The sequence below is a fragment of the Caretta caretta genome, chromosome 5, assembly GCF_965140235.1.
Source record: "Caretta caretta isolate rCarCar2 chromosome 5, rCarCar1.hap1, whole genome shotgun sequence".
Classification (NCBI taxonomy): Eukaryota; Metazoa; Chordata; order Testudines; family Cheloniidae; genus Caretta; species Caretta caretta.
In genome coordinates this window covers 103,311,535-103,338,438 of record NC_134210.1, presented here as the reverse complement: position 1 = coordinate 103,338,438, position 26,904 = coordinate 103,311,535, and the positions used below count along the sequence as shown (strand labels likewise).

Below are 26,904 nucleotides of genomic sequence, written 5' to 3'. Positions count from 1 at the left end.
GCAATGTCATGCACGTTACGCAGAGTCATAGTTCTTCTGAGCAGGATGCAATTAATGGCCCTGCTAACTTGCATCAACACGATTCCAATGGTTGACTTTCCCACTCCAAACTGGTTAGCGACCGATCGGTAGCTGTATGGAATTGCCAGCATCCAGATTGCCATAGCCACCTGCTTTTCACCGGCAGGGCAGCTCTCAATCTCGTGTCCTTGCGCCACAAGGTGGGGGCGAGCTCAGCACACAGTCCCATGAAAGTGGCTTTTCTCATCTGAAAGTTCTGCAGCCACTGCTCGTCATCCCAGACTTGCATGACGATGTGATCCCACCACTCAGTGCTTGTTTCCCAAGCCCAAAAGTGGCAGTTCACTCTGAGCATGTCCGTGAATGCCACAAGCAAACTTGTGTCATATGCGTTACTTGAGTCGATATCGTCGTCGGAGCCCTCACTGTCACTTTGGATCATAAGGAATAACTCGACTGCCAAACATGACGCGCTGCTAAGACTCGTCAGCATACTCCTCAGCAGTTCAGGGTCTATTCCCGCAGATTGAAAGGGAAGACAGAGTGCGCAGTACAAAAAACGTTGAAAGATGGCGCCAATTGTGGACAGAAGCACAGGGATTGCTGGGATGCGAACCGATCCATAACGGAGCATTGGGACAGGACCCAGAATGCTCCGTGCTGCCCACCCCCTTCCCACAATCATCAGAATGGGAAGAGGTGCTCTGTGGGATAGCTGCCCGTAATGCACCGCTCCCAATATCTCTACAAGTGCCGCAAACGTGGCCACGCCAGTGCACTTGCCGCTGTCAGCGTGGACAGACTGCAGTGCTTTCCCTACTGTGCTCTCTGAAGGCAGGTTTAATTCAAAGCACTCTACATCTGCAAGTGTAGCTATGCCCTAAGTGATTTTTACTCATAGTCACATGCGACGTCTGTGATGGAGCAGAGAATTGAACCTGGCTAGGTCTCCCAGGCCTAAACTAGTGCCCTAACCACTGCACCTCTCTAAATTAAGGGTCTGGCCTGTCTCGCACTATTCAGCTGTGACCTAAAAAAGAATCCAGTCAAATGATATCTTCAAAGATACATAATTACCAATGAATAATTTAATTGCTGCTTTATGGTCATCTCTTGAAATTGATAAGATTAAGTGAACTATTTTCTTGCTCTTACAAATTAGTCTACTTTTATATTTTCACTGTAGTTGTCCAGCATGAAATTATAGTCATTAGACATGAAAAAGCCACTGTGTCCATTCTACTGGAATTTTACAATTTGCCTTTCTAATAGAAGATGTATGATATGATATCTAAATCTCTCTCATATAAAGTGATGGAAAAACGCAGGTGTATTGATAGGTCAATCAGATTTTAAATTAACTGGTTAAAGTAGTGTCAGCCTGAGCAGTCTGAATCTTTAGAAGTCCAATAAATATCTCCTTCAGTAATGTTCATTTTGTGGCTGGGTGAGTGGCTGTGGTTTTTGGGATCTTGTTGCATGGCATTTTTGTAACTTGTGTTTTGTCCCTCTCCAACCTCCCCGAAAAATATGTAGAGGTCTAGATCTATGTTTTTAAACTCTAATCCCCAAAGATACTGTTGGAGTTGACTGATAAATTTAAAATTTAGTTGGCAGTTTAGTTAATAATCAAGAAGTTTCCCAGGACAAAGGGACAACCACAGAAGGACATGCTCTCTAGCCAGCTGTCTCTGTATTCAGGAAACTGTTTTTGCTGTTCTTATCTGGTTTGAATTAGTGAGGTGTAATTCAAAACATTTCTTCTTTTTTTTTGGTTGATGTGCACCTATCAAAAAGCATTTTATCAATGATTTGTTTGTAATAATAATAAACCCTAATATTTCTGTGGCATGTTAACCAAGAGGATTGTAATGTGTAAATCCTAATGTGAGCTGTGCTGTATGATTGACTAAGTAATTTCTGATGTCACAATTGCATCACCCAACAATGAGCTAAGCATCAGCACGAAATCAGGATTCTAATCCAAATGAGGCATTTGTTGAATGGCCCGAAATTCTGTGTAAGTAATGCTCTCTATCAATAGTTATAAGAAAGTGGCCAAGGAATGAGACTTGCAACTAATTTCATAGAGGTATGCGCTCAAAATTGTAAACTGCTAGATGTGAATAGTGCTCCTAACAGAAGATACAGTAGATCATCAGCTGGCACTAAGGAAAGGGGTGTTTGAGGTAGCATCTTTTCTTTAGAGTCCTGTGTTAAAAGGGGCACAGTTTTGAGGAGTGGGGTATTTCACTATTAGTATATTACACCTGTTCTCAGGATCTGCACTTGCTACCTGTGGGTTCCTAAGAATTTGAACTCTGGTTTTTGACCCCGTAAGCCCTACATGATTAAAGCCTGCTTGTTTGGAAGATTCTCTCCATGTGCTATTGCCAAGTTATAGCGCTTAGCTACTACAATGCTTAGCACTTTAGATCAGTGGTTCTCAAACTTTATTTTTCGCAGATCACTTGAAAATTGCTGAGGGTCTCGGCGGACCACTTAATGATCTTTCCAAATGATGTTTGTACCGTTCGCTAACTATTGTAAAGCGCTTTGGATAAAAGCGCTACGTAAAAAAACCCGTAATACTTAACGTTTTTTTGTTCTATAAATAAAAGCACACAACTCATATTTTAATATCATTAGTCTTACCTTTCTAATGCGATGGATGTGCCCTCTCTCCCACACCGTGGCAGCCCCCAAGCTGAGGCTGGGAAGGGAGGAGGGTCTCTCCCCCGCCACAGCAGCCACAGAGCTGAGGCTGGGAAGGAGGGCCATCTCTCCCTGGCAGCTGCAGCTCTGGAGCTGGGAAAAGTCGCCTCTTTCTCTGGCTGCCGCAGCCCTGCACATCCCAAATTCCCCCCTCCCCTTCTCACCCCATTGCCCTTTCCACCTGCCCCCTATTCCTCCCAAGGACACCACCTCCCCTTACATGTCCGTCTTCTCCAGGGTCCAGGTACCTAATTAGTGGAGCCACGCCTGTCGCTCCACTAATTAGGCGGGTGGCCCTTCATTCTCTCGTGTGGGCCACCCAGGTGCACACCTTAGAGGGAACTATCCGCGGAACCTCTGCTTTAGATAATGTAAAAAATAAATTTCACTCAGTGGAGGTGCTAGCTCAGGAACTCCCTCAGTTTAAAAGGGAGGGGTAGCTGGCAAGGAGTTGTTCATGTTGGGGCCTGACTCTCTGAAATTCACTCCTTCACCTCTTTACCCTGAAATAGCCCAAATCTGTTGATGAGGACATGCTGCATAATCCAGTTTTGCTCAGTTTTCTAAGGAGGAGGAAGATGGAGGAGAGCTGCTCTTTCTAGGGGTATGTCTACACTACGGAATAAGGTTGAATTTATAGAAGTCGGTTTTTTAGAAATCGGTTCTATATATTCGAGTGTGTGTGTCCCCACAGAAAATGCTCTAAGTGCATTAAGTGCATTAACTCGGCGGAGTGCTTCCACAGTACCGAGGCTAGAGTCGACTTCCAGAGCGTTGCACTGTGGGTAGCTATCCCACAGTTCCCGCAGTCTCTGCTGCCCATTGGAATTCTGGGTTGAGATCCCAATGCCTGATGGGGCTAAAACATTGTCGCGGGTGGTTCTGTGTTGCGTTTCAATACAAGACAGGACACAGCTTTAGGCGAGCAAGCAGGCTGGTTTGCTGACGGGATTTGCCCCCCTGTCAGCTTTTCCAGCTCTCCTTTTATTTCTCTCCCCCCTGTGCAATACATACTCCGACCGCAGAAGGCATCAACAAAGGAAATAAGATGACTTTGATTAATATTCTTATTTACCAGCCTCTATCTACTACAATCCTTGTTCTCAGGCCTTGAGCCCAGGCCAAGGAAGCTTCCCACGGTTCATGTCCTTTAGTTGACTTCCCATGGTCTATGTCCTTGGACGGAGCAGTGTGTGCATCGCTCCTACACAACAGTCCGGGTGTGCCCTGAATGTTTCCAGGTGCATGAACGCTACATGAACCCTTCATCCCCCCCTTTTTTGTTATTTGTGCTCGGCCATCTCATGGTAGCCATCAATTTGCTTTTGCAAGGAATTTAACTCCCGGACAGACAAGGACATAACTCGGGGAGCCTGCCAGGGCAGGTCTCTACAAAGCCTTAGCAAAGAGGGAATACATTGTATACAGCAGCAGCAAAAAATAAGCCCAACAATCACAAACACAGCATAACCGAAAAGTTGTCGCAGCCATCCTAGAGAGGGCAGCCAACCTGTAAGCCAATTCCAAAAGCCCTCAAACCCCAGATCTTGGCGTATGTGTGCTGTAAGATTGGCCAATTCGGCCAGTCTAGTTTCTATGGAACGATTATTATCAGTTAAATTAAAACAACACATATGCCGAAACGTGGAACAGCCTTGATGATGTTTCAAGAGCAGAAAATCAATGGCTGCTCTGTTATCCAAAATTGCATCCCTTAATTCGTGTTGCTCTGTGTTAAGTAGGGCAATTGCCTGGGATGTTGTATTAATTGCCTTTGCCGCAAAACACGCCAGGGCATTCAAAGTTGTGGCTGTATAAGTGACAAGCCCGGGGACCCCAACAATAGAGGCCACTAAGGCGGTATACTCAGAGTGGCTGAAAAGATCGACATCTGCAACACAATCTTCTGAAAGGGGTATATTTTTACTGCGCTTTTGGCCGGCAAAAGGCAAAATGAGTGTCATTCTACTGAGGCAACAAAGGGTGCCATCACTTAAATTTGCGGGAATATAACTAAAGGTGCGTGAGCCGCAGGTAAAAAACCACCTGGATGGTAGGATGATATGGCCATAATTGTACGAAACATTCACGGCGTGGGAACAATTTAAAAAGGGCTGAGAAATTTGCCGACAGCCTAAGGGCACCTTTGTACTAGTGCAGTTGACCACACGCGCACAGGTGACATTGTTGGCCCTGGCCAGATACAGTGTGTGGAGGGATATGGCTGTGTGAGGCAAAGTATAGTTGGCCGGGCCCCAATTAGCCATGCCAGAGTACTGGGAAGAGAGATTCGCGTAAGCAACGAGCATCGTCTCATTCCCTATTTCCTCAGGGTGATGACATACTGGAATGAGGCATGTACCTAACAGTTCTCCGGCTGCTACAGAATCAGATAAACAAAAGTGGGTAACATTTGCTATTGAAGCCAATCTTTCCCATAGGTTATATGTCATTTGGGCCCGTAACGGAGGAAGCGCTTCCGAGCCAACCCCTACAAGAAATATCAAGCACAAAAGGCATACAATCAATACAGAATTAGCAGTAATTTGGGCGAGAATTGCCACAAACAAGGTCTCAGGAGTGTCTGGCTGTTGATTTGCTGCCAGTCTTCGTTGAGCCGCGGCAACCAATGCTTTTACCACTCCCCATGTCACGGGCTGGCTTGGGACACTACGCCTCCTCCGTTTCCGTCCTGTCGTTGTCGACCCGGGAGGCACCGCGCTGTCCTCCAGGGTCAGCTGAAACTCCGGTATGGGGTTCGATAGTCCCTGGCGCCACGCCATGCTGCTTCAGTGCCAGTCGCGCACACCAGGCCGGAACCCACAACGGTCCTGCAGGGAGAGACACAGCAGCATATCCCCGACCCCAAGTGATTAGAGGTACTGGGTCCAGCCATTGCGGGTCGGGCAGCTGACGGTAATAGACACGCGGTCTTTCCAGTACCTCGGATTTATGAAAATGCCGATCCGCGGGGGTCTGCTGATCTGCGTTCAGCGTTAAATTATTTAAAGTAAACGAAAGGATAAGCAATTGTTGCTGAATGTCTCCTAAGGTTCGGAGACGCTGCTCCCCTTGTTTTAATTGTTTATCAAGCAAGGTTTTCAGCGTGTGATTTGCACGTTCAACAATAGCTTGGCCCATGGAATTATAAGGGATCCCGTGTTTTAGACGGACGTCCCATCGGGCACAAAAAGTGGAGAGGGCTGTGGAGCAATAGGCTGGGGCATTATCCGTTTTTATCTGGCTTGGCGACCCATAACAGCAAAACAGGCTAGCAAATGGTGAATAACTTTGGGAGTGGCTTCTCCACGCTGTGGGGTCGCCCAGAGGAATCCCGAATAGGTATCAATGGAAACATGAAAAAAAAAAAATAGGGGCGGAATTGTGGCACGTGAGTGACATCCATTTGCCAGAGCTGATTCGCCACGGTGCCTCTGGGGTTAACGGCATAAGAAAAGGTAGGGGCAGCAGCGGCACAGTGGGGGCAGGAACGAACAATAGAACGTGCATGATCAGCAGGAATGTGAAACTGCCGGGCCAAAACAGAGGCAGACTGATGAAAAAAGGAATGGCTTTCAATGGGGTCAGAAAAAAGGGAATTTACCTGACCACGTAACGCGCGATCAGCGTGCGCATTGCCCTCAGTGAGTAGCCCAGGCAGAGGGGTATGACTGCGAATATGAGCAACAAAATAAGGGAAATTACGAGTGGTGATGAGATACTGTAAAGACAAAAACAGGTGAAGGAGGTCTGCATCGACCTGAGGGGTAATGAGGGCTAGGGGTAAATGATCAATTACCTGATAAACATAATGGGTGTCCACAATCAAAGGGACAATCAGCAAAAAGTTGAAAGGCCAAAACAACAGCAGCCAGTTCTGAGCGCTGCGCGGAATGCTGAGGCAGCGTAAAACGAGAATGCCAATGAGGGGGGTCACCTAGTTGATAGGTGACAACACCTTGATGTGGAGAGCCATCAGTAAAAAGAGTGATAGCTGAAACAATAGGTCGAGAGCGGCTAAGACGATGCACAATTAGGGGCACCTGTTGGATAATCACCAATCGGGGATCTTTTGGGGGATTATAAGAGATCTCTCCCACATAATCACAAAGAGCAACCTGCCAAGCCAAGGAGGTGTGGTACAAGGAATCAAATTCACTACGTGATAAGGGGAACGCAATGGCAATTAAATCAGTGCCCGTGAGTTGTACTGCACGGTGGCGGGCATTACGAACAAGATCGGACAGGGCGTCTAAATAAGGATAAATGTTCCGAGGAGGAGTGGATGACAAATATATCCACTCTATGATAGAGACGGCTGTGTTCGTACGAGGTACAAACAGAGCCCCCGTGGGCATATGAGGGGTGGCAAGGATAACCAGCCGCAGGGGACAGACCTCCGTGAGTCTATCCACAAACTACTGACTCAACACTGCATTGATCTGTCGAATGCAGGCAATGTGCTCCTCAGTGATGGCAATAACTGCGCCCGGTGCCCGAGCTCCACGTAGGAGTCGAACAACGGCTGCAGCATTGATGTCAGGAGACGGAAGTAGGGTCGAATCCAATTTAAATGACCCAAAATCTGTTGTAATTTAACAAGGGTCAAGGGTTGGGGAAGGACTAGTTCCGGGCAAACAGGGGCAGCATAGGTTTGTAAAACCTTATGCCCAAGGTATTGGTAGGGATAAGAGCGTTGGATTTTTTCTGGTGCCACCAATAGGCCATTTTGGCCGAGAATCTGGGACAAAGATTCAAGCTGTTCTGCCGTGACCTGGGGACCACTAAGCAAAATGTCATCCATATAATGGTAAACCTTTAGTGTGGGGTATTGGGCACGAAAAGGGGCGAGGGCCCGATCCACAAAAAGTTGACATAAAGTTGACATAAGGTTGGACTATTTTGCATTCCCTGGGGCAAGACCTTCCACTGATACCTAAGAGAGGGTTGCTGATTATTATATTGTGGCACCGTAAACGCGAATTTTTCGCGATCTTGTGGGCAAAGGGGGATGGTGAAGAAACAATCTTTTAAATCTAACACACAAAGCTGATCGGTTTGAGAAATTAAATTTGGGTTCGGTAAGTCAAATTGTAAGGGGCCCATGGGTTGTATGCGTTTATTTATTTCCCTTAAATCATGTAACAGCCGCCATGCACCGGATTTTTCTTAATAACGAACACCGGGGTGTTCCAAGGACTAGTGGAACGTTCCAAGCGCTGTGCACGCAAATGTTGTTGCACAAGCGAATGAAGTGCTTTCAACTTCTCTAAAGGGAGGGGCCACTGGTCAATCCATACGGGCTCTAAGGATTGCCATACCAATGGTAATGCGGAGGGCAAGGTGGGTGCGGGAGGGTTTTGGGCCATTATATATTAATATCGAGGGTGGTGTCCAGCTTTGTAAGTAAGTCACGGCCCCAAATATTGAGGTGGACAGGGAGCACAAAAGGGCGGATTGTAGCAAGGGCACGGCCTCCCAGTTTAGAGACCGTGACCCAAGACAAACTTTGGCGCCCAGGTTTACTACCCCCGATCCCCCACAACTCTTTAGAAGGAACTGTTGGCCAACTGACCGGCCACTCCGGATCACGAATCACCGTAACGTCAGCTCCAGTGTCCACCAGCCCTGTAAAAGGAACATTATTTAAGAGAAGTGTTAACTGAGGTTTCGAGGGGCGGACCGACATTGTTAGAGCAACAAGTGGAGAGGACCTGTTGTGAGACGGCAACTGAGACAGCGTCGATCCAAAGCCATTCCCGCCCCGGGCTCGATCCTCTGCGGCTGGCACCTGATAGGGGACTAAAATCAATTGCGCAATTGACCATCCACCTGGGAGCGACTGCGGAAGATGGGTCCACACCTGGACCTTAATAACGCCGGTGTAATCGGCGTCAATGACCCCTGGGATGAACAAAAAAAAACTGTTTCCCAGCGTGTGAGCGAGGGAGAACCAGACCCACAAATCCGGCAGGGAGTGGTCCCGTCACCTGGGTAGGTATGGCGCAAACCTCCCTCGGCAACTGAAAGTCAGCATCCTCCTGCATAATCAAATCAAGCCCTGCACTTCCGGCGGTTGCCGCCCTCATGGAGTCTATGGATTTTAAAGCAGAAGAACAGTTGTCTGAGTGGGAAACACCCCCGTTTGGCCCAGGGTTCGGGGGGGACCCGTCGTGCAGTTTCCTGACCCGCTATGACACTGATTAGCCCAGTGATAGCCCTTTCGACACCTGGGGCACTTCTTTGAGGGGCGAGCGGGCGCCGTTGATGAGCGGCACTCCCGCTGAAAATGACCCTCCTTACCACAGCGGTAACGCTTCCCCTCCTTTCCGCTTTTTCTCAGGGCGGCAGCCAGAACTCCAGCTTTATGGGCTTGGGTTCCGATGTTTTGGCACGCCCGCAGCATGTCCGACAGCTCTAGAATTCCAGAGGCTTGTGCTGCCTGGAGAGCACGGCGGCAATCCTCGTTCGCATTTTCAACTGCCATTTTTAACAGGATCTCCTGAGCTGCTGCAGGGCTATCCACCTGTTGGAGGATAGCCTCCTGCAATCTGTTGGTAAAATCCATAAAGGACTCTGACGCACCCTGACGGATACTGGCAAAGCTTTTGGTAGGCTTGCCCGAATCCGGGACCTTCCGGAAAGCATGCTGGGCGCAGGTGGAAATAATGGGGAAGATGGCCTGAGAGAGTTGAGACTGCAGCTGAACGGTAGCAAACTGGTCCTCCCCTGCCAAGTGCTCATAAATGATACCTTGCTCTCTATATACCTGGGCTTGGCGTTCCGCCATCTGCCAATACTCACTAAGCCAAATAACATACTGACTGGGCGTCAGCATCATGCGCAACAGCACTTTCCAGTCTTCAGGGACGAGGGAATACCCAGAACCTAGCCCTTCAATGAGACCTCGCACATACGTGCTGGTCAAACCGAACTCGCAAATCGCTTTCTTTACCTCTCTGATCACCGAGTAAGGCAAACTGACCCGGTTTGCAACCTGGTTGCCCTGGCCATCATCCTGCCAGGTCACCGGACAGACTGAGACCAGATCAGCCAGCTCCTCTGCTGTAATATCTGAGCGAGTCTTTGCTGTGTGAACCATTTGTTGCACCAGCGAAAGCCCCTGAGCAGACGCGGATGACCCCCCGGGGGGCCCCGAAGCATGGGGTCCCACGGGGGGAGGGTGATCACACACCGGCTCCGGTGGGGAAGGCCAGGGAGGCGGTGGTAATAGAGGCACTGGGGGCGAAGCAGGGGGAGGAATGGTTGCAGACGGGGAGGGGGGAGATCGGCAGCCCCTCTGTTGGTGCGGAAGAGGGTCTTTCCGAGGCGACACGCTGTGTCGCATCGCCAGGAGGGGGGATGGCTGCAGGAGCGGACGGGAATGGCGAGAGCACCAGCCTCGCGAGGGAGGGCCTGTCCGAGGCGACACGCTGTACCGCGTCGCGGCAGAGGTGCCAGGCATGTAAAGCCTGCACGGGCGCCCGAGGCTCCTTGTGCAATGTCTGGCCCAACCGCTCCCAGTCCGCTAGCTTAAGGGTTCCAGCTTCAGGGTACCATGGGCATTGGGCACTCACCTCCTGTAGCAGGAGAGTGAGTTCTCGAGTGGGGCAGTCGTGCTGAGCCTTACGCAGCAAATACTGAAGCTCATTGCGGTGTTGCACTTGCAAAGCAGAGAGGGAGCTTCCCATACTTACCACAATGAAAAATACTCACCGGGATCCGCGAAGCGGATGAGTGACGTGTCTGAAACCCTTGCCGGGCGAGGTGAGTGCTGAGGGCCCCATGTTGGGCGCCAGTTGTTGCGGTTCAATACAAGACAGGACACAGCTTTAGGCGAGCAAGGAGGCTGGTTTGCTGATGGGATTTGCCCCCCGTCAGCTTTTCCAGCTCTCCTTTTATTTCTCTCCCCCCTGCGCAATACATACTCCGACCGCAGAAGGCATCAACAAAGGAAATAAGATGACTTTGATTAATATTCTTATTTACCAGCCTCTGTCTACTACAATCCTTGTTCTCAGGCCTTGAGCCCAGGCCAAGGAAGCTTCCCACGGTTCATGTCCTTTAGTTGACTTCCCATAGACCATGTCCTTGGACGGAGCAGTGTGTGCATCGCTCCTACACAACAGTCCGGGTGTGCCCTGAATGTTTCCAGGTGCATGAACGCTACATGAACCCTTCAGTTCTGGGTACATATCGTCAGGCCCCCGTTCCCTCCCTCCCTCCGTGAAAGAAAGGGCAGACAATCGTTTTGCGCCTTTTTTCCTGAGTTACCTGTGCAGACGCCATACCACGGCAAGCATGGAGCCCGCTCAGGTAACCGTCACCGTATGTCTCCTGGGTGCTGGCAGACGCGGTACAGCATTGCTATACAGTAGCAGCAACCCATGCCTTGTGGTAGCAGACGGTGCAATACGACTGGTAGCCGCCATCGTCGTGTCCGAGGTGCTCCTGGCCACGTCGGCTGGGAGCGCCTGGACAGACATGGGCGCAGGGACTAAATTTGGAGTGACTTGACCAGGTCATTCTCTTTAGTCCTGCAGTCAGTCCTATTGAACCGTCTTATGGTGAGCAGGCAGATGATACGGATTGCTAGCATTCGTACTGTACCATCTTCTGCCGGGCAGGCAAGAGATGAGGATGGCTAGCAGTCCTATTGCACCATCTTCTGCCGAGCAGCCATGAGATGTGGATGGCATGCAGTCCTTCTGCACCGTCTGCTGCCAGCCAAAGATGTAAAAGATAGATGGAGTGGATCAAAACAAGAAATAGACCAGATTTGTTTTGTACTCATTTGCTTCCCCCCCTCCCCCGTCTAGGGGACTCATTCCTCTAGGTCACACTGTAGTCACTCACAGGGAAGGTGCAGCGAGGTAAATCTAGCCATGTATCAATCAGAGGCCAGGCTAACCTCCTTGTTCCAATAAGAACAAAACTTAGGTGCACCATTTCTTATTGGAACCCTCTGTGAAGTCCTGCCTGAAATACTCCTTGATTGAAAGCCACCCCCTTTGTTGACTTTAGCTCCCTGAAGCCAACCCTGTAAGCCATGTCGTCGGTCGCCCCCCCCCCCCCCCGTCAGAGCAACGGCAGACAATCGTTCCGCGCCTTTTTTCTGTGCGGACGCCATACCAAGGCAAGGATGGAGGCCGCTCAGCTCACTTTGGCAATTAGGAGCACATTAAACAACACACGCATTATCCAGCAGTATATTCAGCACCAGAACCTGGCAAAGCAATACCGTGCGAGGAGGCAACGTCAGCGCGATCACGTGAGTGATCAGGACATGGACACAGATTTCTCTGAAAGCATGGGCCCTGCCAATGCATGCATCATGGTGCTAATGGGGCAGGTTCATGCTGTGGAACGCCGATTCTGGGCTCGGGAAACAAGCACAGACTGGTGGGACTGCATAGTGTTGCAGGTCTGGGACGATTCCCAGTGGCTGCGAAACTTTCGCATGCGTAAGGGCACTTTCATGGAATTTTGTGACTTGCTTTCCCCTGCCCTGAAGCGCATGAATACCAAGATGAGAGCAGCCCTCACAGTTGAGAAGCGAGTGGCGATAGCCCTGTAGAGGCTTGCAACGCCAGACAGCTACCAGTCAGTTGGGAATCAATTTGGAGTGGGCAAATCTACTGTTGGGGCTGCTGTGATGCAAGTAGCCCACGCAGTCAAAGATCTGCTGCTATCAAGGGTAGTGACCCTGGGAAATGTGCAGGTCATAGTGGATGGCTTTGCTGCAATGGGATTCCCTAACTGTGGTGGGGCCATAGACGGAACCCATATCCCTATCTTGGCACCGGAGCACCAAGCCACCGAGTACATAAACCGCAAGGGGTACTTTTCGATAGTGCTGCAAGCTCTGGTGGATCACAAGGGACGTTTCACCAACATCAACGTGGGATGGCCGGGAAAGGTACATGACGCTCGCATCTTCAGGAACTCTGGTCTGTTTCAAAAGCTGCAGGAAGGGACTTTATTTCCAGACAAGAAAATAACTGTTGGGGATGTTGAAATGCCTATATGTATCCTTGGGGACCCAGCCTACCTCTTAATGCCATGGCTCTTGAAGCCGTACACAGGCAGCCTGGACTGTAGTCAGGAGCTGTTCAACTACAGGCTGAGCAAGTGCAGAATGGTGGTAGAATGTGCATTTAGACATTTAAAGGCGTGCTGGCGCTGTTTACTGACTCTCTTATGCCTCAGCAAAACCAATATTCCCACTGTTATTACTGCTTGCTGTGTGCTCACAATCTCTGTGAGAGTAAGGGGGAGACGTTTATGGCGGGGTGGGAGGTTGAGGCAAATCGCCTGGCTGCTGGTTACGCGCAGCCAGACACCAGGGCGGTTAGAAGAGCACAGGAGGGCGCGGTACACATCAGAGAAGCTTTGAAAACCAGTTTCATGACTGGCCAGGCTACGGTGTGAAAGTTCTGTTTGTTTCTCCTTGATGAAACCCCCTGCCCCTTGGTTCACTTCTACTTCCCTGTAAGCTAACCACCCTCCCCTCCTCCCTTCGATCACCCCTTGCAGAGGCAATAAAGTCATTGTTGCTTCACATTCATGCATTCTTTATTCGTTTATCACACAAATAGGGGGATGACTACCAAGGTAGTCCAGGAGGGGTGGTGGAGGAGGGAAGGAAAATGCCACACAGTACTTTAAAAGTTTACAACTTTAAAATTTATTGAATGCCAGCCTTCTTTTTTTTGAGCAATCCTCTGTGGTGGAGTGGCTGGTTGGCCGGTGGCCCCCCCACCGCGTTCTTGGGCGTCTGGGTGTGGAGGCTATGGAACTTGGGGAGGAGGGCGGTTGGTTACACAGGGGCTGTAGTGGCTGTCTGCTCCAGCTGCCTTTGCTGCAGCTGAACTATACACTGGAGCATACTGGTTTGGTCCTCCAGCAGCCTCAGCATTGAATCCTGCCTCCTCTCAATCACGCTGCTGCTACATTTGAGCTTCAGCCCTGTCTTCAGCCCGCCACTTACTCTCTTCAGCCCGCCACCTCTCCTCCTGGTCATTTTGTGCTTTGCTGTACTCTGACATTATTTGCCTCCATGCATTCGTCTGTGCTCTGTCAGTGCGGGAGGACAGCATGAGCTCGGAGAACATTTCATCTCGAGTGCGTTTTTTTTTCTTTCTAATCTTCACTAGCCTCTGGGAAGGAGAAGATCCTGTGATCATTGAAACACATGCAGCTGGTGGAGAAAAAAAAAGGGACAGCGGTGTTTAAAAAGACACATTTTATAAAACAGTGGCTACACTCTTTCAGGATAAACCTTGCTGTTAACATTACATACATAGCACATTTCGTTCCAAGGTCACATTTTGCCTCCCCCCACCGCGTGGCTACCCCCGTGGCTAACAGTGAGGAACATTTCTGTTTAGCCACAGGCAAACAGCCCAGCAGGAACGGGCTTCTCTGAGTGTCCCTTGAAGAAAAGCACTCTATTTCAACCAGGTGACCATGAATTATATCTCACTCTCCTGAGGATAACACAGAGAGATAAAGAACGGATGTTGTTTGAATGCCAGCAAACATACACTGCAATGCTTTGTTGTACAATGATTCCCGAGTACGTGTTACTGGCCTGGAGTGGTAAAGTGTCCTACCATGAAGGACGCAATAAGGCTGCCCTCCCCAGAAACCTTCTGCAAAGGCTTTGGGAGTACATCCAGGAGAGCCGCGAATGACAGGGCAAAGTAATCCTTTCACATGCTTGCTTTTAAACCATGTATAGTATTTTAAAAGGTACACTCACTGGAGGTCCCTTCTCTGCCTGCTGGGTCCAGGAAGCAGCCTTGGGTGGGTTCAGGGGGTACTGGCTCCAGGTCCAGGGTGAGAAACAGTTCCTGGCTGTTGGGAAAACCAGTTTCTCCACTTGCTTGCCGTGAGCTATCTACAACCTCATCATCATCATCATCTTCTTCGTCCCCAAAATTTGGTTCCGTGTTGCCTCCATCTCCATTGAAGGAGTCAAACAACACGGCTGGGGTAGTGGTGGCTGAACCCCCTAAGATGACATGCAGCTCATCATAGAAGCGGCATGTTTGGGGCTCTGACCCGGAGCGGCCGTTCGCCTCTCTGGTTTTCTGGTAGGCTTGCCTCAGCTCCTTAAGTTTCACACGGCACTGCTTCAGGTCCCTGTTATGGCCCTAGGAGATTTTGACAAAGGTTTTGGCATTTCAAAAACTGGAACGGAGTTCTGATAGCACGGATTCCTCTCCCCAAACAGCGATCAGATCCCGTACCTCCCGTTCGGTCCATGCTGGAGCTGTTTTGCGATTCTGGGACTCCATCATGGTCACCTGTGCTGATGAGCTCTGCATGGTCACCTGCAGCTTGCCACGCTGGCCAAACAGGAAATGAGATTTAAAAGTTTGCGGTTCTTTTCCTGTCTACCTGGCCAGTGCATCTGAGTTGAGAGTGCTGTCCAGAGCGGTCACAATGGAGCACTCTGGGATAGCTCCCGGAGGCCAGTACCATCGAATTGTGTCCACAGTACCCCAAATTCGAGCCGGCAAGGCCGATTTAAGCGCTAATCCACTTGTCAGGGGTGGAGTAAGGAAATCGATTTTAAGAGCCCTTTAAGTCGAAATAAAGGGCTTCATCGTGTGGACGGGTGCAGGTTTACATCGATTTAACGCTGCTAAATTCGACCTAAAGTCCTAGTGTAGACCAGGGCTAGGAGAGGGTAAGATTAAGATTAATCTCTTTGGTTGATTATTTTTGACTTGAAAGTGAAGAAATGCAAAGTCTACTCACCTGTATAATAGGACAACTATGTAGCGAGTACGGGAAAGATTAGGGAATTACCAAGGTTTTTATGTTTTAAAATTGTACTTGTTTCTTGTCTGCCTGTTGGTGCTGGTCTGTATTGTCTGTTTAGATTGTAACTATGTCTGGTCGGGGACCATTTTGTGTTTGTGCAGTGCCTGGCACAATGGTATCCTGATTGTAGCATTTAGACACTAGTGAAATACAAACAATAATTAAATGGCAAAAAACTTTGTTCATGTGGCGTTAAGGTTGCCTGGTGATAATTTGTTCCATTCGAGGACATTGAGTTCAGGAAAACTCAGCCTTCTGAAAACCAGAAAATACAGAGTTGAGGGAAACACCCATGCAACCTTAACTCTGCCCCCAGGAGCTGGCAATAGTCACTAGGAATGATCTACCTGCACTTCAGCTGCATTGACTATGTTAGTTGTAGCTGTATTGAATGGTGGAGGAATATTTTGGAGAAGCTTGGAAGAGCTGTGATTGTGATATAAAAACATTTGGGGATTAGTTTGAGGAGCATCATAGAACTTTGACTGTGATATGAGGAGGTCTGGGCCTGAGTCCCTCCTCATGTGCTGTCAATAGAAGGAGATGGATGTGTACTTTGAGGTTCTACTCTGCATCATTTCAATACAAAATTGTGTAGGTTGTGTCAGTGGCAGGACACTAGGGCTTCTTGCAATGAGTATGGTCAGTAGTGAGATGAGATATGAAAGTAGTCTCTGGATTAAAAAGTGTGGTATTCTGTCAGAGGAGTAGGCTCAGTGTTTTAGTGAGGGGCAAGTAGCACCTATCCATCATAATGAAAAGACAAAGTGTATGTGTGTTGTGGGCTCCCAAAGAGGGCAGAGTTAATGCTGTGTGGACATTAACCTTAACTCTGGATTTCTTGGTTTTCAGATATTTGAATTTTGCTGAATTGGATGTTCTGGAAGATCATGCACTATTACTGGCCATGTTAACTTTGCATTAATGAACTTTTTTGCCATTTAATTTACTAGGTTTTCAAACAGAAGGAAAAATGCTTGTTGGTCATTTAGAAAGTTATAATTCTCATCCAGGTTTGTAGCTGATATGCTACTGTGGCTAGGTAATAATCGGATGAGCTAACTTTTATATAACTTTTTCAGCAGTAGATCTCAAAGAACTTTACATTATTATCTGCATTTTACAGATGGGAAACTGAGGCGCAGAGAGCTGAAGTTATTTGCCCATGGTCACCCAGCAGGCCAGTGGCAGAACTAAGAATAGTTCCGGGCCAAAAGTGTTTCCACTTCTAAGCCACACAATTACTATGTGTTTTCTCTGTGCTCCGTGCACCTCCTGTACATTTTATTATACTGGAATGAGGATAATGGCCATGCTTTGCAATGCATAGTTCCTAACAGGGTGGGAGAAATCTCATCCATGGTCTATGTCCAAAAACCTTGACCGTTTTATTACATGATTGTTGCAGTAACTATAAGCATATGAGAGAAGACTGGTGTGTCTCTCTCCTTCTCCATTCCCTACCCCACCATTCCCTACAATACATAGCCTGCCCTCCAAAATGTCCAGCTCCCCTACTCCTTCCTGCCCCATAAAGCCATGAATTAGGCTATAGAAGCCATTAACCTGTAAGACATTTCTCTTTGCTGTCTCCTGCGGCTGCCCTATCTTGCTGTTGCATTAACCATAGCCCAAGCTGAACACTGAGCTGGCCTCTCACTCCAGATGTGATTCCTGCCCCTGATTCAGCCAGGCATGCCCAGGTCCAGTCCACCCCTCCTCCAATCCAGGCTCTTCCTCCGCACACTCTATGAGCCTCGTCATCTCACACCAGGGTGATGTGTATGTTAACAACTTGCTCTCTGGATTTCAGATGTTTAAATTTCTGTTACTTTCATTAGCCCCATGCCAGATCTCAGCTTGGAGGGAGATGGGCTAGGACACCCAAAGAGGAGCAAGTGTTTCCCAGATCCTACAAAAGACAGCATGCAGGGAGAGGGGCTCAGACCCCTGCAGAGGGTGAGGACTCCCCCAGGTCCTAGTATGCACACACATGGAAGTGGAGATTTTAGTGACAGCCCATGATACTCATAAACCCCTAATTTCTGCTACTGCTCTATTCTTCAACCCCTCCTGTCTTCTCCTCTCCTAGTTCCTCCCCTCTCTGCCTTACCTGAACTCTCACAACTCCCTCTTCCCTCCCTTACCGTAATTTATCCCCCCTCTAGATCCCTCATTGGAGACCCAAGCCCCTCTGCCTTTTGCCACCTGCTTTTGTACTCCAATCAGCCCTTCTCTCCTAGTGAGCATTTGCATGTATAATTTATTTTCTTAACAAAACAAAACAACACCCCCCCCCCAATAAAATCTTGATGGAGACAGATTTTTGCAAATATTAACAGTTCATTCTCAGATTTCTGCTCAGGGTGTGTTTCTGAAGTTACTAGAATCTGTGAAGACAGAGACCCCAATGAGGGATCTAGAGGGGGGATCTCTGTCTCAGTAATCTGGGGTCTCTGTCTTGGGAACCCCTGGCTCAAATGCTTCCACCTTTGGCCAATTAACCCTATCCTATGCTGCCATGAGGCTTGGCAAATGACAAGACAATTTGTATAAGCATGTGGATTTTACAGCACTTAGAAGAGTTGTCCTTTAAATACCACTAAAAGGCTTCTCAACCTTAGCTAGAGCAGAGCATTATAATATTACTCCTGGGGTAATTCTGCACCAAAATATTAAAAATTATATGCACAATATTTTAAAATTCTGCAAATGTTATTTGTCAATAAATAAATGTGGCTCCAGCATGGTAATGGGGAGCACAGGCCACTGGCTGCATTGAGGTGGGAGATCACCCTGAGGTCCCCACTTCCCCTGGTACAGAGACTTGGCAGTGAGGCTGCACCTGAGCCTGACCCAGTGCAAGGGCTGGGCTTGCCCCAGAAACAGCCTGGGGCCCTGCCCCTTTGCTCCAGGTGCACGAGGTGTGGGTGGGCAGGCTCAGCCCAGCAGGATCCAAGTGTGGAGGGAAGAGGTTTCCATGGGGGGCAATCTGGGTGAGGGCGGCTCAGTGGGAGATCTGGATGCCCAGAGGATCCTTAGGGGGGTTCCAGGGCAATGGGATTCTGCAGGGGATCCAGATGAAGGTGATTGTGGCTTAGCAAGGGTTGGGGAGAACTGGGTGCGTGGGTTTGAGTGGAGGGTCCAGGTGCTGGGGGAGTGGGGCTTGATCTGGTGGGGTTCCAGGTGCAAGTGGTTGGGGATCAGTGTAGTGGAAGTCTGGGTGTGGGGGGCTTGTTGGAAGGGTCCAGGTGTAGGGGGGTAGGACTTGTTATTGTGAGGGCCTGCTTAATGATGGGGAACCCCAGCTGCTGCTGAGGGGATGCTGCATGCTGGGCTCCCGCCTCCCCCCATGATTCCCCGATTCCCTTTTCTTCTCCATTCCACTCCCCTCAGTCCCACATTCCCCTCCCCATGCCCTATTCCATCTCCCCTTTCTCCCCACTGCCTCTTCCCCCCACCTCATCACCCCCCCTTCCCTCATTTTCCTCACCTCCCCCCCCTTACCCAGCCCCACCGCAAGCACTCACTGTTGCACGGAATAGAAAACAGGAAGGTTCCCAGCACACAGAAGGGGGTAGCATGACTGGCACTAGGACCCAGGAAGCGGCGTTCAGCTGCAGAGTGAGCAGAGCCCAGACACAGCCTCCTTCAGCTGGGCAGCTCTGCGCTTGCCAAATGAGGGGGGGCAGTAGCATGTAACCCCATGTGCCCCCCCATTCCTTGCTTCTGTTTGTAGGGGGGGCAGCCCCCTCCCCAAAGTTTGCCCATGATCACCTCCCTCCCTCCCCATGCAGCTTCCCTGCCATTTTCTGCAGGGAAACACAGGAAATCTTCAGGGGAGGGGGCATTTTCTGCGGGCGCGCAGTCACGCAGAATCCCCCCAGGAGTATAATATTGTCTGAAATGAGAGAGAGAGAACGGAGGGGAGGGTTTCCATACATCCATTAGCAGCATAACATTCAGAGAAGTGTTAAATGACCCATTCATCTCAATGAGATGGTCTCAGCTGAAAGAGTTGGGACTTAAATACTGCCTGAAACAATAGTCTAAGACATGTGAACTGCTCCATTCATGTCAGTGGGTGTTCCCTTCCCAGCTCCCCAGTGGTGGAGAGTTTTTGATATATGTCAAGCATACCCCTTCTCAGCTCCTCACCCCTTCTCATTGTGTTCTTGCCTTGGTCCATGCTCTGAACTTGCCAGTTCTAAGGTCCTCACTCAGGGCGTGTCTACACTGACATTTTACGGCGCTGCAACTTTCTCACTCAGGGGTGTGGAAAACCGCACCCTGAGCGCTGCCAAGTGGCAGTGTAGACAGTGCACCAGTGCTGGGAGCTACTCCCCTCGTGGAGGTGGGTTTTTTTATAGTGCTGGGAGACCTCTCTCCCAGCTTTGGTGCCACAACTACACAGCCACGTTAAAGCATTGCCGTGGCAGTGCTTTAATGTTGCTAGTGAAGACATACCCTCAGAGTGGCAAGGCTTCCCCAATCCTGTCCCACATGGTGGGGGAAGACTGGAGGGAGAGGGGCTCAGGCATTCCCAGAAAGGCAAGACCCCCAGAACCTGGCTTACATGAGAGAGGCAAGGCGGGCAGGGTCCTATAGATCCTTGTGGGCACATTGGGGGGCTCAGATACTCCCAGAAGGCTAGTGACCTCCCCTCCCCAGATCACATGAAGCAATTAGGGAGTGGGGCTCAGACCACCCCCAGAAAGGTAAGAACCCTTCAGAATATACAGGATGAAAATGCTTTCTGCCTTTTAGACTTTTACATAAGCAACAAATTTTAGAAGTGAACAGTGCACTACCCAATCAGAAATTTAGTGTATCTGACCACTTTCTGCCCCATGGCTGCATGAAGAAATAGTAAAGAAAGAGACTCACCTGTGACTATGACAGACTCAGGTGTGACTTTTTTCATTTTATTTTTGCTGTCTCTTCTCTGCCACCTTGTGGGCTGATTTATTTTAATTCCAGAATGGAATCTTGCTGCTTTTAATGAAGATGACTTTTTCTTTGTATTCTCATTATCCTTTATCCTGATTTGATATATTCTGCTGCTGTTTTATGTTAATTTTTATTTTCAATTTTGGAGTATAATGAAATTAGTGCTAGCATTTTAAATGCTATAGTAACATTAACAGAAAGCTGATCAGTCAAACGTATGCAGGCATTTCTGTAATAGACCTAGGCTCTAACTTACTGAATCGGTCATGCTGATAGCTATAAAAAATTACAAGAATGGCTGTTGATGATTGGATCTTTGCTTCTTACTGCATGTGATGATTTGAAAAATCTTAATTACACTTGAACTTTTTGTAAGCACATATTTCTTTACTCTTCCATTGTGTACTCTCTTGGGTCCTCCCTATAAAAAGAATCAATAGCAGTCTTTGAACAAGTATACAAGTTTCATCAGTTCATTTGTCAAGATAATTTAAGAATTAAGTTCAAAATGTGATCAAAGAAAATATTCTGCAGACATTAAAGCTGGGAGTAAGAAATCAAAGCTTTTGTTCCCCCGTTCAACCCTTCCCTCCAGAAATCAAATTTATTGGTATATAATAATACCTCTCCTGACTCCCATATAAAGTAATCAGTCCCACAGGAGTTGAATCCATTCTGTTGAAACATGTAATCTGGGAAAAGTGTTTTGACAGGAGTCAAAATGTAGTAGAATTTCTTTAGAGCATTATGTCCCAGTCTACTTCTTGGGTCATTGAAGGAAGCCTAAGGGCAGTTTATATCCTCAGCTGGTTCAATGATCAAGATAATGATTTGCATAAATATCAAAGTTCAGCCTCAACTTTTATGTTCCATTTATGCCCCTAACCCTGTGTTTCATTATCCATCACCATCTGGTGGACCTACTACTTGGGCTATTGATACGGACTTATATAATACAAGTTTTAAAAATTCCTGCTATTAATTTTGGGATTTTCATTTTATCTGTTATAGTTTAAGATTTTAATTGCCTTTCTGTGCATTTTTGGAATTCCATGTACCAGTACAAAAAATATGTTTTTTTTTATGCACGTGAGATGGAAAATGGCTTTGAAGTTTGACACATTTATATGCATCCCATGATAGAAAGACAACACCAATGCACTGAACCAGGTCCAGAAATCCTTCAGCTAACTTTTGGCAAAGTCTGCTTAATGTGCATTGTCAAAATGAGAAGTATCATTTTAAATTAGCCAAATGAATGAAGATTCATATTCAAATCCAAAGTAATTGACAAATTGATTAATTGTCCTGAGCTAAGAATTGCATCTTTGCCTCCCACAGCCTTTCTTGGCTTAATGAAGGGGAGAGGGAGTTGAAGAGGGAAGATATCTGAAAGGGAAGTGGACTGTTTAAGGGGAGCTGTCGGGAGTGTGGAGAAGAAAGCAGACCACAGGGAGAAATAAGGGAGTGGGAGCAGACTCTGGGTATGCTGCACTGTACAACTGCACTTACACTGGAAGTGGGATCCGGGGAGCAGGAAGGAAACTGGGAAGCAGGGAGAGTTAAAGGGTAAGGTGATTCTCTGCTCCCCTCTAGTAAAATTATTTCTCATTTCCAAAGAAATGGTTAGAGTCAGAGAAGCACAACAGCATCAGCTTTCTTGAGCTACGAGTGGATATGTTGGCTTTGATAGTTTTCCAGAAATCTATATATGAAGGTGCACAAAAATTTAACATCAGTAGTCTACCTACATAAATAAGAAAAACAAGAAGCTCCTTCACTGGAGGTTTTCAGAAGGAGGCTGGATAGCCATCTGTCTTGGACAGTTTAGACACAACAAATCCTGCATCTTGGTAGGGGGTTAGACTAGATGACCTTGGCAGTCCCTTCTAACCCTACGATCTAAGAAGTTTCAGCCTTCCAAAAGGCAATAATAAAGACTCAAATAGGCAGTCTGCTACAACAGAGTTGATACAGGCAAAAAGCAGTTGTCTGTCCTTCAGATCTGTGTACATAAGCAGTATCCACAATTAAAAATAATAATAATTTTTAAAGAGGATTGGCCATAGCAGCAACACAAAATAGGAAATATTAATGGAATTATTACTCTGAGTGCAAACAATTTTCATCTGTAAAGCAGATGTGGACGGAACACTAAAATAAAGCTTTGGTTTTTAAGGGGCAAGGAACCCAAAGTCAAGGGAGAGAATAAGCTGTAGGAGGCATGGCCAAAAGATATTTTGTGTCTATTTCCACTAATACTATTTGTAGGTCAGCTAATACATAAATGCAGCAGAAGCATATATAATAACCAATCCAATATGACCTTGATTTTTCTAATATATAGATTTAGAAAGTTTTCATCATGAGTGATCTCTCTACCAAGTGCAATAGGTCTCAGTCAGGGCACCCTGGCACAGATTCATTGAAGGAGCTTTCCCCCTATTAGATTTGTTTTGTTTTAGAAAGAAAATTCATATTTAAAGCTAAACATGTATCTTTAATTTTTATTGAAAATATATGACACAATAACCTGAATTCTAAATGTGAACTGTAAGTACAAACTGTTATTGCATCCTGAAATATGCTGAATGTCCTCATTAAACAACCAATAAAAAAACATTCAGCCTAGAAGTTTAGCCCTTCTGTGAAATCTTCTGGCTGTTTGTTGCTGGGAAATCGATGAATAGTATAAGTGCAGTTACAGAGTTTTTGCATATTCTGGTTTGGGTTTAACAAACAAGGTGATGTTACTGGATTTCATGGAACAGGAAAAAATGTTTTAAAGAGGGTACAGTAAAAGTTATTTCTTTGCTCAATGCCTCTGCAGTTTAGTAAGTGAAAGTATTCAGCGTACATGTCAGAGCTTAAGAAGACTTTCATTTTATCATTGCAGTTTGAATTTTCAGTTTTACTTTTCCCAATTCATATCGCAACCTTTGCTTTTTTAATTTAATAATTGAACAGAGCTGCTTCTTCTAATCATCCGTAAAGTATATTTTTGCAACCAACAGTTTATATGAATTTAGATTATTTTTGCACATTACTCTGCATTGAAAGGCTTTACATCTATCTATATTTTGCTTATTCTAATTACAGAATTAATATTATGTGTATTTTTGGCAGCAACGTCTTTGAAATATTACAATTAATTGTTTTTTAAAAAGGATACAAATCTGCAGTTTTTATGTCTCAAGTATTTCTGCTTCACTGTTCTACAGGATGATTAATATTTTCTAATGAAATTCTGTTTTCCAAGAAGAAAAAACAGTCAGGGTAAAATATGAAAAATGTTTTAGTTTGTCCAAGGCTAATGTTGACTTAAATAGGTCTAGGTCTTCATGGTTGACAGCTGCAGATAATTAGCTTTTTCTTCCTTAACAAAGAAAGCAAATGGAGCCGCAAGACATTCATTGCCTTTTCTGTCATCATAATAATAATGTATGTATTTAACTTCTGCATTTCTTTAAATTGATTTAGTGCTAAGCTGCCTACATTACATATAATGGGAGTGACAAGTGAAAGCTGCAAAGTATATTTGTGCTGCAAGAGGGAGAATGATTGACACCTAGGTTCTTCTTTATAAGAAACAGCAATGTTTCAGTGCTTTATTTATTTATTTATTTAAAATCCTGAATATATCATTCTTAACACTGTGGAGTTTAGAAATAAATGTTGAAAAAGGGTTGCCATTTGCACTTCTCTTAGTGTGGAAACAACAAAGGTAAAATATTCTAAAAGATCTTTTTCAGTTGTGTTAGATGTTCTAGCTCTATGCCAGCACTGCAAATTACAGAGAAAAGAATATGGATTTTAGATTGCTAAAATAACATTTTTTTTCTCATTCCTAATTGATTGAAAATCTGTCTGCTTGAAAGAAAGCAAGTAATAATGACAAAACCAATGCAAATACATACACATGAAAAGCATAGGGACATAATAGTTTGATTTATGTTAAAGCCATACCATTTTGATACAAAGCTTGCAAGACCTTTGGTTTCTTTTCTGAGAAAGAGATATGGGGTCCATTTATGTATTTTATAAGTCACCAGTATAAAATGTATGCTTGCTTTTAGTTTTACTTACTTTATTCAGAGAGGAAGGATAACTGAGTGGTTAGAATGTTAGACTGGAACTTCGGAGATAAGCATTCAATTCCTTGCTTTGCTACAGACTCTCTGTATATGACCTTGGGCAAGTCTCTGATACCTCAGTTGTATAAAATGGGGATAATAACACTTCTTTGAGTGGCCTCTATGCGTTCTCACTCTTGGGGTGTGCCAGAGGTGCAGCTTGGACAATAAAATGCTTTGTAGCCCATTGGAGCTCTCTCTTGCCTCCTTTTGCCTGTCCCTTCACTTTTCTTGAACATTCTGAGAGTGAACCTATAAAAGGGAATGTGGTGCTCTGGCTGCCTTAGTTCCCTTCCAACTGTAGTGCCAGAGTGACTGGAGCCTCTCCAGATGTGACTCAGATCCACCTCTTCAAACAACACCATGCCTTTAGTTAGTTTTTAGTCATAGTTAATTAGGATTAATATAATTGTTTTGTTTAACTGCAAAGTATTTTTATTTAAATTTGTAAAGATCCATTCGGTTCTGCCCCTGGGTGCAGTCTCCCAGATTCCATGGCGGATATGAAGGGAAAATAGCTAGAATTTAAGAGATGTGCCTCTTGCCCTGCCATATTTCCTCTGATGCCCATACTAGGTGTTTTGGGGGAAGAAATTAGGGGGAAAGCCAAATTAGGAAAAGAACAAATTAAATAAATATTTAGATAAGTTTGAGTTCAAGTCAGCAGGCTCTGGTAAAATTCGTCCTAGGGAACTTTAAGGAAATAGCTGAAGCAATCTTGGAACCGTTAGCAGTTATCTTCAAAGACTCACAGAGGGACAGGGGAGAGCAAACACAGTACCTACCTTTAAAAAGGGGAACACAGAGGATCCAGGGAATTATAGACCAGACAGCCTAACTTTGGTACCTGGAAAGATGCTGAAACAAATTGTTAAACAATCGTAGATCAGCCTATAACACCAGGATATAGGCATCCCTATAGTGATGCCAGATATGTTTTCAGAAGAAGATCCTATGGGAGAAGTAGAATTCCAGGACATTGACTTAGGACCTGGTTACCAAATGACAACATAGGGGTTGCTGCACCATCTTCTCTTTCTGAAGTTGCCATACAATTTCATGAGCTTGTCTCTATAACATCTTTTACTTTGGAGATACTAGATAGAAGAGACCTCATCCTGTTTTTGATATTCTGGGCGTCCGTAATTCCAAGATAACAAAACCAGTATTAGAAGGGCTCTTACGAAAAGGATCTGGTTGAATCATGTGTCTAAGAAGGCTGATCATGTTTACCAGCTGTACTACAAAAGTTTCTTTCTATTTCACACACATCCTACTTCCAACTCTGTGGTAGCAGCTGTAGCTGTCCAATGGGTAAAAGGAGGCAAGATGTATTGTACCCAATCTGACAAGAAAGGCAAGAAGCTGGATACTTTGGGCAGGAAGATCTCCTCACCCAGTGTAGGCATCAGCTCAAATCAAGCTGTGATATCTAAGTATCAGTTCCATCTCTGGGAGAAGATGGCTATCTTTAAGGACCTGCCTGAATATCAGTCATCGGGATATTTGTCGGTGCCAGTTTGAGTCTTGGAACAGATGCCACGGCTCTAAAGGCACTGGGGATGGAAAAGACTGTTAGCCTGTCAACGAGCTTAAAGCCATGTCAGTTCCAGCTATATTGGTTTTGAAGAAGAAGTGGTTGAGGGAAAAAACTGCCACTGTTAGCTGTGCCAGATGGCATTCATTAGACTTACCAGATCTGTCTGATACTGATGTACCCTCTATGGTTCTAACTTTGAGATTCAAGTCAGTTCCGGGTTCCACTTCAAAGCCCAGTGTTGTGTGGCTGAGTATTTCTCCAGATCTGGTATTTTCCAGGCCTGTGATGCTAGATCTGTCCCCTGCTCCAGTTCTGGCACAGTCATTGGATCCAAAGAGAACATCAATAGTAGTGGCTGATATCCATCTTCCTCCTCTCTGAGTGGTCCTCAGATTCGTCAGACAGAAACTTAGTGATGGAGAAGAGACAGTCCTCTTCAGTTCTGCGATCTGTTTTAAGGGAGATGGGTTGTTCAATACTAAAAACTGATGACATCCTCAAAGATGAAAGATACTAAATTGTCATCTAGATACTATGTGAACAAGTAGAGAAGAGCTTATTCCTTACACCTGTTTAGGGACTGGTGCATCCGTCATACCTAGGACCCTATCAAGTTCGCTGTCCATTTTGGTCAATTTCACAGTCATAGGATTTTTAAAATAGTCAATTTCATGGTTTCAGATGTTTACATCTGAAATTTCATGGTACTGA

General features: G+C 46.4%; 1 protein-coding gene across 2 annotated transcripts in view; it reads left to right on the top strand.

Moving 5' to 3' along the window:
* Positions 1-26,904, top strand: part of RFX3 (regulatory factor X3) — a 254,481-nt gene that overhangs the window by 64,261 nt on the left and 163,316 nt on the right. The gene's annotated exons all lie outside the window — the stretch shown is intronic.